We start from the raw sequence: 13,689 nt of genomic DNA, 5'->3' as shown, positions 1-13,689 counted from the left end.
TGCACATGTAGAGGTAGAGTGTAGCCTGCACATGTAGAGGTAGAGTGTAGTCTGCACATGTAGAGGTAGAGTGTAGTCTGCACATGTAGAGGTAGAGTGTAGTCTGCACATGTACAGGTAGAGTGTAGTCTGCACATGTAGATGTAGAGTGTAGACAGGACACTACCACACACTGGGTTTGGGCTCCATGTCTCTCCTGTCACAGTTCCTCCACTCACTGGTACAATAACAGAGTGGAGAAAGACTCTGTCAGATCTGATGATGTTAATGAAGGGACCCATGTAGACTAAACCACATATTCCTGAACACACAGTGCTAATGCAGGACTGAAGTCTCCAGTGCTGTTACTATATTAACGTGTGTATCAGAGTGTCAGTTTCTACAGTTAATATTATGATGTGAGTTCATTTTCCACTGTAAGACCACACCATCTCTGTGATGTCATAGGTGATTTTGATTGTGTTACAATGTGATCAAGTATTTGATACGACAATTTGAACTACAATTACTTAAACAAATATGTCCTTTTGTTTTTATGAGTTCTGGTTTTATTTGAGTTTCTTTTACATCCTTGATACGGAGTTTTGTAAACTGAATTCTGGGCTGTTTCAACCTCAGTAGGTATCAGTGTTCACGTCTCTCTCTGTACCACCATGTGTGGTTTGATAGCTCTCAACAGACTTCAGAGATGTCATTCAAGAATAGATTTAGCAGTGTTTCCTTTACACTAAGTCAAATACTCAAATACATTGTGATAGAAAATGCCACGTTGCTGGTTTTCTCGTATAGATGTTATTTTTTAACATTACGTGCAACAGAATGAGGAAGTCTTAGGTGTTACAAAACATGTTCTCAACAGACGCTCCCCCCTGTAAATAATAAAAAAATTGTGCTTATGCAGACATATTGACCCTCAGTTTATATAAGGACTGGAAAATGTGGAGGTGATTACAGCACACACAGGCCTAGATTGAACTAAAATTTATAGGTCTCTCAGTAAGAATAGTAAAATGGGCACCAACTAATGTTAATTTTATGATAATCTAAGGACACGTCATTGCAGTACACACAAGTATAATAATTTATTTTATTTATCTTTTACTTATTCTAATTTTCTTTTTTATTTTCTCTCAGTTTCCAGTTTTATTGCTTTTATTATCTTTTAAATTATTTATCTCTTAATCATTTTATCTTTTTTTAATAGTGTAAACATTTTTATTTCTCTTTGATTTCATTATTTAATTAATTTTGATTTTTGAAATCTTGTTTTAATTTTTATGTATTCTATTTTGTGGGCAATGGCCTTCCCAAGGTGACAGACCTCGGGTCGTAATAAGCTTCTTCTTTTCTTGTGTGAAGCACTTTGAATTGCCAGTGTGTATGAAAGATGCTGTATAAATAAACTTGCCTTGACTTACCACCTAATGTTAATTTATGATAAACTAAGAACACAATATTGTAGCACACAACACCACCTAATGTTAATTTATGATAAACTAAGAACACATCATTGTAGTACACAACACCACCTAATGTTAATTTATGATAAACTAAAGACACATCACTGCAGTACACAACACCACCTAATGTTAATTTATGATAAAATAAAGACACATCACTGCAGTACACAACACCATCTAATGTTAATTTATGATAAACTAAGGACACATCATTGTAGTACACAACACCACCTAATGTTAATTTATGATAAACTAAGAACACATCATTACTGTACACCACCACCTAATGTTAATTTATGATAAAATAAAGACACATCACTGCAGTACACAACACCAACTAATGTTAATTTATGATAAACTAAGGACACATCATTGTAGTACACAACACCACCTAATGTTAATTTATGATAAACTAAGAACACATCATTACTGTACACAACACCACCTAATGTTAATTTATGATAAAATAAAGACACATCACTGTAGTACACAACACCACCTAATGTTAATTTATTATAAACTAAGGACACATCATTGCAGTACACAACACCACCTAATGTTAATTTATGATCAACTAAAGACACATCATTGCAGTACACAACACCACCTAATGTTAATTTATGATCAACTAAAGACACATCACTGCAGTACACAACACCATCTAATGTTAATTTATGATAAACTAAGGACACATCATTGTAGTACACAACACCACCTAATGTTAATTTATGATAAACTAAGAACACATCATTACTGTACACAACACCACCTAATGTTAATTTATGATAAAATAAAGACACATCACTGTAGTACACAACACCACCTAATGTTAATTTATGATAAACTAAGGACACATCATTGCAGTACACAACACCATCTAATGTTAATTTATGATCAACTAAAGACACATCATTGCAGTACACAACACCACCTAATGTTAATTTATGATAAACTAAAGACACATCACTGTAGTACACAACACCATCTAATGTTAATTTATGATAACCATCGTCCAGAGAGAGTAGAGAAAGTTCCAGAATGTGTGTCAGACTTTGTGTTCTCAGTTCAGGGATCCTTCAGTGTGGAACACACGAGGAAATTAAGGGAGAAGTTGTCAGAAGGGTAAAAACATGTAGATGTAGGAAAGGTAAACGTAGGTTTGTGTAAATTGTAAGGCAGTTGAATGTGGCAGGTAGAAGCAGGTAAGAGAAGCAGGCAGGTCCTCCTCAACCCTCTCAGTGTCTGACGCTGCAGGCTGATCCCAACCTGGACGCTGTCCCCCCTGAGACGACCACCACCCACTGCTCCTGTCCAGGTGATCCAACTACAAGCTCCACTGACCCGGGTGAGTCCAACTGACTAGAGATGAGGGGGGACGCCACAGGGAACGGATCAGTCCAACTGACTAGAGATGAGGGGGGAGTGCCACAGAGATAGTCCAGAGCAGATGTCACGCGTTATTGTAGATCGTGTCATACGTGTCAGTGTGCGGGTAAGCCGAACCAGGTCATCCCTCCTGCTTCGCTGAGGCCGATTCCTGTTATTGGGGAACCTTTTGAGCACGTTATCATCGATTGTGTCGGACCACTACCAAAAACGAGAACAGGTAACCAGTACCTGCTCACCTTGATGTGTGCTGCCACTAGATTCCCTGAGGCCATTCCCCTGCGGAGAATAACTGCCTCCGCCGTGGTGAAAGCGATGATAAAGTTCTTTACCACGTTTGGTTTGCCGAAGGTAGTACAGTCAGACCAAGGGACGAATTTCACGTCCACGTTGTTTAAACAGGTAATGCACACACTGGGCATACGTCCACAAACCGCCAGTCCGTATCATCCGGAATCACAGGGAGCCCTGGAGCGGTTTCATCAAACGCTGAAATCAATGCTGCGTAAGTATTGTTTAGAAACTGAGCGTGATTGGGACGATGGTGTTCCCTTTGTGTTATTCGCTGTACGGGAGGCTGTGCAGGAATCGCTCGGTTTTAGCCCTGCACAGTTAGTATTTGCCCATTCAGTCCGTGGCCCACTGAAATTACTTAAAGATATGTTATTGTTGGAAAGCACCCAGAAAAACGTGTTGGAATATGTCAGCGCATTTCGGGAAAGGATACATAAGGCTTATGACACGGCCCGAACGACGTTCGATCGGTCCCAGAGTCGAATGAAACAGACGTTCGACAAGAAAGCTGTGTATAGAGAGTTGAAGGCAGGGGACAAGGTGTTAGTACTTTTGCCCATGCCTGGTTCGTCGTTAACAGCTCGGTTTTCCGGCCCATACAACGTAAAAAGGAAGCTGAGTGAAACGGATTATGTTATTGACACCCCTGAGAGGAGGCGTAAAAGTAGGGTCTGCCACATTAATATGCTGAAGGCGTATCATCCGCGTTTGGACTCCTCAGTCGTTTCTGAGGAGCCGCAGGCAGTACAGACACCTGTCCTGGTTTCCTGTCCCGGTCAGGTACCATCAACAGAGAGCGAAACGTCTCTAAGGGACTTCACACCAGCTGTAACATGCAGATTGTCAAACTCGGAAATGATCCGCCAGTTGCCCGATGCCCTGTCTCACTTATCCGAGACTAAGAAAGCCGACTTAGTCCGCCTCATTGCTGAGTTCCCTTTAATCTTTGGTGACGTACCAACGCAAACCACGGTTTTGGAGCATGACGTAGAGGTCACCACGTCTCGGCCTATTCGGCAACATGCTTATAGGGTGAACGCTGAGAAAAGGGCTGCTTTGCGTGAGGTGGATTACCTTCTTAAGCACGGCCTCGCGAGACATAGCCATAGTGCGTGGAGCTCTCCATGTTTACTTGTGAGAACCGAGAGGGAGAGAGAGAGAGCGCTCACCAAGGAGGAAGAGCAGGACTCTGTGTTTGTGTATTACGTGTGGCGGTTATGCTACGTACGTTGTTGACGTTCAGTCCCATGTGTTACGCCTGATACGGGCGTATTTAATCACCTTTCCCACACTTGAGAGGGAGAGCGGTGCCGCTAGGTTTGGGGAACAGGGAAGTACGTGCGCGCATTTACATCGTGCAACACGTAGGTTACCTCTGTATAGAAACATCAGGTAAGCGGAGGTCGCCACCCCTGTACTTTTAGTAGGACTAAGAAAGCAGTATGTGTATATATGTGTGGGAGTAGTTAGGGATTTAGTTAGAGTTTTTGTTTTTATTTCTTTTCTTGGGCGGCCTCCTCCGTTCCCATACCTGTGTGGCACCAGTGAGAGGTTGGTGTGTGTGTATATAATTTATGAGTTGTACATAGAGTTTTGTTGTGGGTTGTGTCTGGTGGAAGTGTGGTTGTGCATTGTAGTGTTGTAAATAAACCAGGTTTAAGAGGTTCTCTCCAGTATCATGCCTAATATTTCGCCACCTAGATCCGGCCATGGTTGCTGTTCCTCCCCTGTAGCCTAGACGAGAGCCTAAAACCAGGGAGGGGCGTAACAACGTGTTTTGTAGTGTATGACACTGAAATGTTTAAGGAAATGTTGTGATCTCAATAAATGTGTTTGGTCATGATATAATGTTTTTATTTGATTCAGGGAAGGTCAGTCAGTGATTAGGAAGTAGGACCTTATTATTAATGTGCCCCCATTTTCAGGAGGAAAATTAAGCACAAAAGGGGCATCAGGGGAGTCAGAGATCAGATGTGTGTGAATCAGGATGAGAGATCCTTCATAGTTCTTTACTTTACAGTGTTTGTCCTGTAAACTTGAATGGGAGAGATTTGATGTGTGAAATGGCTGAAACACGAGTGACTGAGATGTTGATATCACTAAACTGTGGAATGCGTGCGAGGCTGTTCGCATGGAGTTATGAAGACAGAAGACCTTCATGTAAGTGGCATAGTGTGAGATGGACCTGATGAAATGTATGAAAAGATGTGGTTTAAAGATAAACAGCCCAACCGTGAAAGGCTGTGACTGGTGGACGTGTACTGGTCTCCTAAGGACTCACTCAGCTATTGTGGTTCAACACTCTGATTGTGCAAGAACTGAGTTCTCATTCACACCCTCAGTTCCTTTATCTGTACAACACTGTGAGTGATAGTGTGTTGCTTTCAGTTTACTAACATTCCTCCTCATGTCTCTTTAGTAAAACCTGTTGAGACATGACAGAGTGTAGCTGTTGGTTGGTGAAAATGCACCAATTGAGTAATTGAGAAGAGTGAAAATCCCGTTATCTTGTAGAATTGTGAATTATCAGTGTTTAAATGCATGTGGGTGCTGGTACTGATGCTGAACGCAGCGTGATGATTTGTGAGAAGTAGTGCAGGTTCAATCCTGTAGATATTTTCTCATGGTGGCACCATGGCCAGTTTCCCTCTACACAGATCCAGCTGCAGAATCAGATACCCGACCTGGGGAGCTGCACCCAAGACTGGCTGAGGTGCCCCGTGGGCTTCTGGGAAACATGATGTGGGTCTAGTAAAGGGGGCCACCCCAGTAGTGATTACATCGGAGTCTGATTTTAGGCCTGAACAAACGCAGTTCCCGCTGAAGTCCGAGGTGATGGAAGCATCAGGCCAGTGTTTGAGGTACTGTAGTAAAAGGGCATAATAGTACCATGTCCAAACTCTCCAGTCAGAACTCCTGTTTTCCTGTCAAGAAGGTCAGAAACCCCCTCAGACAGATGATTGGAGAATTGTGCAGGATCTGCAGGCTCCTAATTATTCTTGTGTTAAATCTCCGTTGTGATCTCTGACCCACAGACCAGACACATCGGCTGTCAAATGGATCACAGAATCTGAGGAGTCCTCCATGTATTAGAAGCTGGTGTTGCAGACTGCCCCCACCCTGGGCATTCCTGACCCAACACGACCTTACACACACACCGTGGATGAAAACAATGGCTGTATGACTTCTGTTCTCTTACAGGACTGTAAGAAATCCTTCCTAGGTGGGACATTCCAAGTAAAATATCTAGTGATAACAGAACACCTTTCATCAGTGGGGCTTTGAAAACAGTAGGAACATTTTTAGGGATTGACATGAAACATCACTGCACCAACCACCCAGCGAGCACTGGGGCTGTAGAGAGAGAGAACAGCAACAACGTAAGACGTGCAGAAACTAAACTGGGGTGGACCAACGTCCTCCCCGTCATTCTCATGTAAATGATCATATAGGTAAAACCAAAAATGACCTGAGCCCATTTTAAATTCTGTTTGGGAAGATGCCAAACACCAGAGTGGGTCCAGTGAGAGCACAAGCAGACACAACACAAACAGACACAACACAAAGACACAACACAAGCAGACACAACACAAGCAGACACAACACAAGCAGACACAACACAAACAGACACAACACAAACAGACACAACACAAGCAGACACAACACAAAAACACAACACAAACAGACACAACACAAAGACACAACACAAGCAGACACAACACAAACAGACACAACACAAAGACACAACACAAGCAGACACAACACAAAGACACAACACAAGCAGACACAACACAAGCAGACACAACACAAAGACACAACACAAGCAGACACAACACAAACAGACACAACACAAAGACACAACACAAGCAGACACAACACAAACAGACACAACACAAAGACACAACACAAGCAGACACAACACAAGCAGACACAACACAAACAGACACAACACAAACAGACACAACACAAGCAGACACAACACAAAAACACAACACAAACAGACACAACACAAAGACACAACACAAGCAGACACAACACAAACAGACACAACACAAAGACACAACACAAGCAGACACAACACAAAGACACAACACAAGCAGACACAACACAAGCAGACACATCACAAAGACACAACACAAGCAGACACAACACAAACAGACACAACACAAAGACACAACACAAGCAGACACAACACAAACAGACACAACACAAAGACACAACACAAGCAGACACAACACAAGCAGACACAACACAAACAGACACAACAAAAGACACAACACAAAGACACAACACAAGCAGACACAACACAAAAACACAACACAAACAGACACAACACAAACAGACAACACAAAGACACAACACAAGCAGACACAACACAAAGACACATCACAAAGACACAACACAAGCAGACATAACACAAGCAGACACAACTCAAAGACACAACACAAGCAGACACAACACAAGCAGACACAACACAAGCAGACACAACACAAAGACACAACACAAGCAGACACAACACAAAGACACAACACAAACAGACACAACACAAGCAGGCACAACACAAGCAGCCTGGTTGGCTGTGAAGATGCAATTTTAAATTATTGGTACAATAACAGAGTGGAGAAAGACTCTGTCAGATCTGATGATGTTAATGAAGGGACCCATGTAGACTAAACCACATATTCCTGAACACACAGTGCTAATGCAGGACTGAAGTCTCCAGTGCTGTTACTATATTAACGTCTGTGTCGGAGTGTCAGTTTCTACAGTTAATATTATGATGTGAATTAATTTTCCACTGTAAGACCACACCATCTCTGTGATATCTTAGATGATGATGATTCATGGAGTTACAGTTTGTTCAAGTATTTGATATATGACAACTTAAAATACAATTACTTAAATAAATATATGTCCTTTTGTTTTTATGAATTCTGGTTTTATTTCTGTTACATTTTAAGATTCTTTCACTTCCTCAATCAGGTGTTTTGTAAAATGAACTCTGGGCTGTTTCAACTTCAGTAGGTATCAGTGTCCGTGTTTCTCTCTGTACCAGCATGTGTGGTTTGATAGTTCTCAACAGACTTCAGAGATTTCATTCAAGAATACATTTAGCAGGGTTCCCTTTACACTGAGTCAAATATTTAAATACATGCCATGCCGCCGTTTTCCTCATATAGACATTATATTTGAATATTACGTGCGATAGAATGAGGAAGTCTTAGGTGTTAGAACACATGCTTGACAGAAACTACATTTCCCCTGTAGATAATTAAAATATTGTGCTTATGCAGATATTTTGATGTTAACAAATGTCTGTTCTGTTTGTAAATGACCCGGCCTTCAATTTGAAGTGAATTGAACCCTCTACTGCACACATTATTACACCAACATGTAAAAAAATGTTACAGTGATTTTTATCACTTAAAATGGACTTAGATTTACATATTTAAAGTTTTTTTAAATATATATTTTTAAAGGGGTTTGTTTGGGCAACATTATGTAACAATGGAAACAAGATTATACAGATCATAGAACTTTCATATGAATTTAATTTGTTTTGTTCACTGGAAAAAGTGACATCTCATTCCTAATCCATACAGATCAATATGACGTTGGTTCACCCTTTGCAGAACAACTTCAACTCTTCTGGGAAGGCTGTCCACAAGGTTTAGGAGTGTGATAATGGGGATTTTTGCCATTCCTCCAGAAGTACATTTGTGAGGTCACATACTGATGTTGGACGAGAAGGCCTGGCTCTCAGTCTCCACACTAATTCATCCCAAAAGTGTTCTATTGGGTTGAGGTGCAGGCCAGTCAAGTTCATCCACACCAGACTCTGCCATCCATGTCTTTATGGACCTTGCTTTGTGCACTGGTGCACAGTCATGTTGGAAGAGGAAGAGGCCAGCTCCAAGCTGTTCCCACAAAGTTGGGAACATGGAATTGTCCAAAATGTTTTGGTATGCTGAAATTTTCAGTTCCTTTCACTGGAACTAAGGGGCCAAGCCCAGCTACTGAAAAACAACCCCACACCATAATCCCCCCTCCACCAAACTTTACACTTGGCACAATGCAGTCAGACAAGTACCGTTCTCCTGGCAACTGCCTACTGATCAATATTGTTGATGACCTCAATATTAATCTGGGGGGGGCACGAAATCTAGATGCTAGATTTCGGATGGGGTCAATATAAATCTGGGGGGGACATGTCCCCCCCCGTCCCCAGTACCATCTGCGCCCCTGGCGGTGCTTCGTAAAGGCAGAGCTAAACATGTAGTGAAACAATCTTTTCCCCATGACTGCAAATCCTCCGTATATCAGGAGGATATGGGATCATGTTTGGCCAACCAAGGTTAACCTAAAATAAGGGGAGTGTCTGGAGAGTTCACTGCTAACAACGTAATACATTCGGAGTGTAAGACGCCAATACACAATGTGACTGGGATGGTGGCCTTGGTTATTCGTCCCGCACCAAATGGACGATCGTCAGTTCCCTTTATGTAAAGAGCAGGTTTGTACGGAACTACCGGAATTCTCCACCTCTCCACTACCGGAATTCCAGCTGTTCCAGAGTCAACTAACGCTGAAAGACAAAAAGAGTTGTTAGCCCAACACACTTTGGCAGGGATAGAGGGGGTAGAGGTGGGAGCACACACACACACACACACACACACACACCCTGGAGTGTGTGTACTGTGTTTAGAGAGCCTCACTGAGATAACACTTCAGTTCAGTAAACTGGGAGGGTCTATTTCACAGGCTACATCTGTATGGTTCTGTTACCTCATTTAAAGGACAGTTCGTTCTATTAACTGTGTACTGTAGGGTATTTACTTACTAAACCACATATACAAACACTGTGCCTCATAATTATCAATAAATAAACAGACAATCTTGTTAGACAAATGATAGATAACGTATCTAACACACAAACATCATTAACAATCACTATATTTACATCTGTTTGTGTGTGTGTGTGTCTGTGTGTGTGTGTGTGTGTGTGTGTGTGTGTGTGTGTGTGTGTGTGTGTGTGTGTGTGTGTGTGTGTGTGAACTGCAGGTCATGATCACCACAGCAGGTTCTGTGTGAGATAAAAACTCTGAACTATTTACATTGTTCCATTGTTTTAATCTACACTGTGTAACTAACGATGTACCATTTACCGTGTTTTAATCTACACTGTGTAACTAACAATGTACCATTTACTGTGTTTTAATCTACACTGTGTATCTCACACTGTTCCATTTACTGTGTTTTAATTTGCACTGTGTAACTCACACTGTTCCATTTACTGTGTTTTAATCTACACTGTATAACTAACAATGTACCATTTACTGTGTTTTAATCTACACTGTGTATCTCACAATGTTCAATTTACTGTGTTTAATCTACACTTTATATCTCACAAAGCTTGATTTACAGTTTCATTTACTCATTGCTTATTTTTAATGTACATTTCTTAATTTGCATTATTTCTGTGTAGAAATAGCATACTTTTAGTCTAACTGATTTCATGGCTGAATGTTACATGCTTAGTTTCATTCTACTATGACACAAATAGAAAATAATGAAGGAAAATTAAATACTGTCCACTGTCAGCTGTCATACAATAATGTTTGGTCTAATAAATCTTTCTAAATAACATATCTAAATGTCCATCTTTTTGATTTTCTCTTCTTATGAAAACATATGCAAAACAATTACTTTGCTTTTATACCTGATTTGATATAATATATTATATTATATATGATATAATATTATATTATTAATGTGATTTAAATAAAATAGTATTGTAAAGTGTTGAATGTTATGATTGGTTCTGTGATTGTGAAACATGAAGATTTATGTTTGCTGTGGAACTGAATTTATTAAACATTTAGAGAAGTTAAAAAGTAAATAGTATTCTACAGTAACACAAGCCTCCATGTTGTTAGAGTCAGTGTAAATAAGAATGACACCAGCGTTAGACCAGCAAGATTAGCAGGAGGAAACACCGCCCCCTGCTGTTCTAACATTTATTTGTTTTTGTTCCCAAAGGAAATTAGGGTCTCATAGTGTGTAACAGTGAAGGACTCCCTGATTGTATCAGTGGAGCAGCTCGGAGACAGAAGTCTTTCACTGAACTTGCTCCTGTGTTTCACCAGTTCAGTGTGTAGTGGGTGTTTATTGTTGTCTAGTATTGAGTGTAGTTTGTTTAGGCTCCTTTTTCAGTTACTGTAACCAGTGATTCCAGCTCAGTGTTGATCACTGACCCAGCTCACTTAATCAGATTATTTAGACGTATTTCCTCTTTGTAATGTTGCCTCCCCAGCTCACAACAGCAGAGAAAAGGACACTGACCACCACAGGTTGGTAAAACGTGTAGTAACATTTTACAAATGTTGAAGTGCCTCAACCTTCTTATTAAATAAAGTCAGCTTTGACCCCTCCTGTACAGAGAGTCTGTGTTAATATACCAGTCCAGTTTATTATTCAAGTGTATCTCAAGGTACTTGTAGGTACTGACTACGTCTACATCACTCCCCTCAATTGAGAGGCTGTCCAGAACGACGGAAGTCCAGCATCTTCTCTTTTGTCTTTGAAGTATTTAGCAGAAGGTGGTTCGTCCTTTACTGGGTTTCTGTATTCTCCTTCCTGTCCATCTCTGACACATCCAAGAACAACTGTGTCATATGAGAACATCTGAATGTGGCAGGTCTGAGTTGTAGCTGAAGTCAGAGGTGTAAAGTGTGAAGAGTAAAGGGGACAATTCAGTTCCATGTGGTGCTCCTGTGATACTAATGACGTTTCTGATGTGCAGCTCCCCAGCCTGACATACTGTGGTCTATTAGTGAGGTCGTCCATAATCCAGGTTGCCAGGTGTGAGTCACATTCATTGCTGTCGGTTTGTCTCTTAGCAGAAGGGGCTGTATGGTGTTAAAAACACTGGAGACGTTAAACAAACATGATTCTGGCAGTACAGCCTCCTTGATCCAGGTGAGTGTGGGTTCTGTGGAGAAGATGTGAGATGGTGTCTTCCACTCCCACCTTTACTTGGTAGGTAAACTGTAGTGGATCCACTGCTGATCTTGAGGTGTGAGGAGGTGGAGTATCAGTGTCTCCACGGTCTTGGTGATGTGAATCAGTGCTACAGGTCTGAAATCATTCAGCACAATTGGACACTTCTTTTCAGGTGCTGGAACGATACGTGATGTTTTCCAGAGTGTGGAGACCCTTCCCAGACGCAGACTTAGATTAAAGACGTACTGAAGAGGTTCTACCAGCTCACCAGCACAGACCTTCAGAAGTTTCAAACAAACTTGATCTGGACCCGCTGACTTTCTGGTGAGAATCTTCTTCAGTTCTCTTCTGACCTGTTCTGCAGTGACGGTAGGTGGAATGGGGCAGAACGGACTGTATTAACACCCTGATTGAGGGGCGAGTCAAGAGGTGTAGCAGGTGGTGGTGGTGATGGGGGGGTGTCAATATCTGAATGGACTGCAGTCGTTGGGTTAATATCTGGATACTTGACTGTATGGACTGAGGTAATTGGAGCAGGTCAGTTTATGGGCCGAAGTGGGTGGAGCAGTAGGTGATGTGGGGAGGGTGTGGGTGTGATGTCTGGGTACTTGACTGTGTGGACTGGGGTGGGTGGTGCAGTGGGTGATGTGTGGAGGGTGTGGGTGTGATGTCTGGGTACTTGACTGTGTGGACTGAAGTGGGTGGAGCAGTAGGTGATGTGTGGAGGGTGTGGGTGTGATGTCTGGGTACTTGACTGTGTGGTCTGGGGTGGGTGGTGCAGTAGGTTATGTGTGGAGGGTGTGGGTGTGATGTCTGGGTACTTGACTGTGTGGTCTGGGGTGGGTGGTGCAGTAGGTTATGTGTGGAGGGTGTGGGTGTGATGTCTGGGTACTTGACTGTGTGGTCTGGGGTGGGTGGAGCAGTAGGTGATGTGTGGAGGGTGTAGGTGTGATGTCTGGGTACTTGACTGTGTGGTCTGGGGTGGGTGGTGCAGTAGGTTATGTGTGGAGGGTGTGGGTGTGATGTCTGGGTACTTGACTGTGTGGTCTGCGGTGGGTAGTGCAGTAGGTTATGTGTGGAGGGTGTGGGTGTGATGTCTAGGTACTTGACTGTGTGGTCTGGGGTGGGTGGAGCAGTAGGTGATGTGTGGAGGGTGTAGGTGTGATGTCTGGGTACTTGACTGTGTGGTCTGGGGTGGGTGGAGCAGTAGGTGATGTGGGGGGTGTGTGGGTGTGATGTCTGGGTACTTGACTGTGTGGTCTGCGGTGGGTGGAGCAGTAGGTGATGTGTGGAGGGTGTGGGTGTGATGTCTGGGTACTTGACTGTGTGGTCTGGGGTGGGTGGTGCAGTAGGTGATGTGGGGGATGTGTGGGTGTGATGTCTGGGTACTTGACTGTGTGGACTGAAGTGGGTGGTGCAGTAGGTGATGTGTGGAGGGTGTAGGTGTGATGTCTGGGTACTTGACTGTGTGGTCTGTGGTGGGTGGTGCAGTAGGTGATGTGTGGAGGGTGTGGGTGTGATGTCTGAGTACTTGACTGTGTGGACT

This window comes from Brachyhypopomus gauderio, unplaced genomic scaffold, assembly GCF_052324685.1.
Source record: "Brachyhypopomus gauderio isolate BG-103 unplaced genomic scaffold, BGAUD_0.2 sc73, whole genome shotgun sequence".
Lineage (NCBI taxonomy): Eukaryota > Metazoa > Chordata > Actinopteri > Gymnotiformes > Hypopomidae > Brachyhypopomus > Brachyhypopomus gauderio.
Note: the sequence above shows the minus strand (reverse complement) of the source record.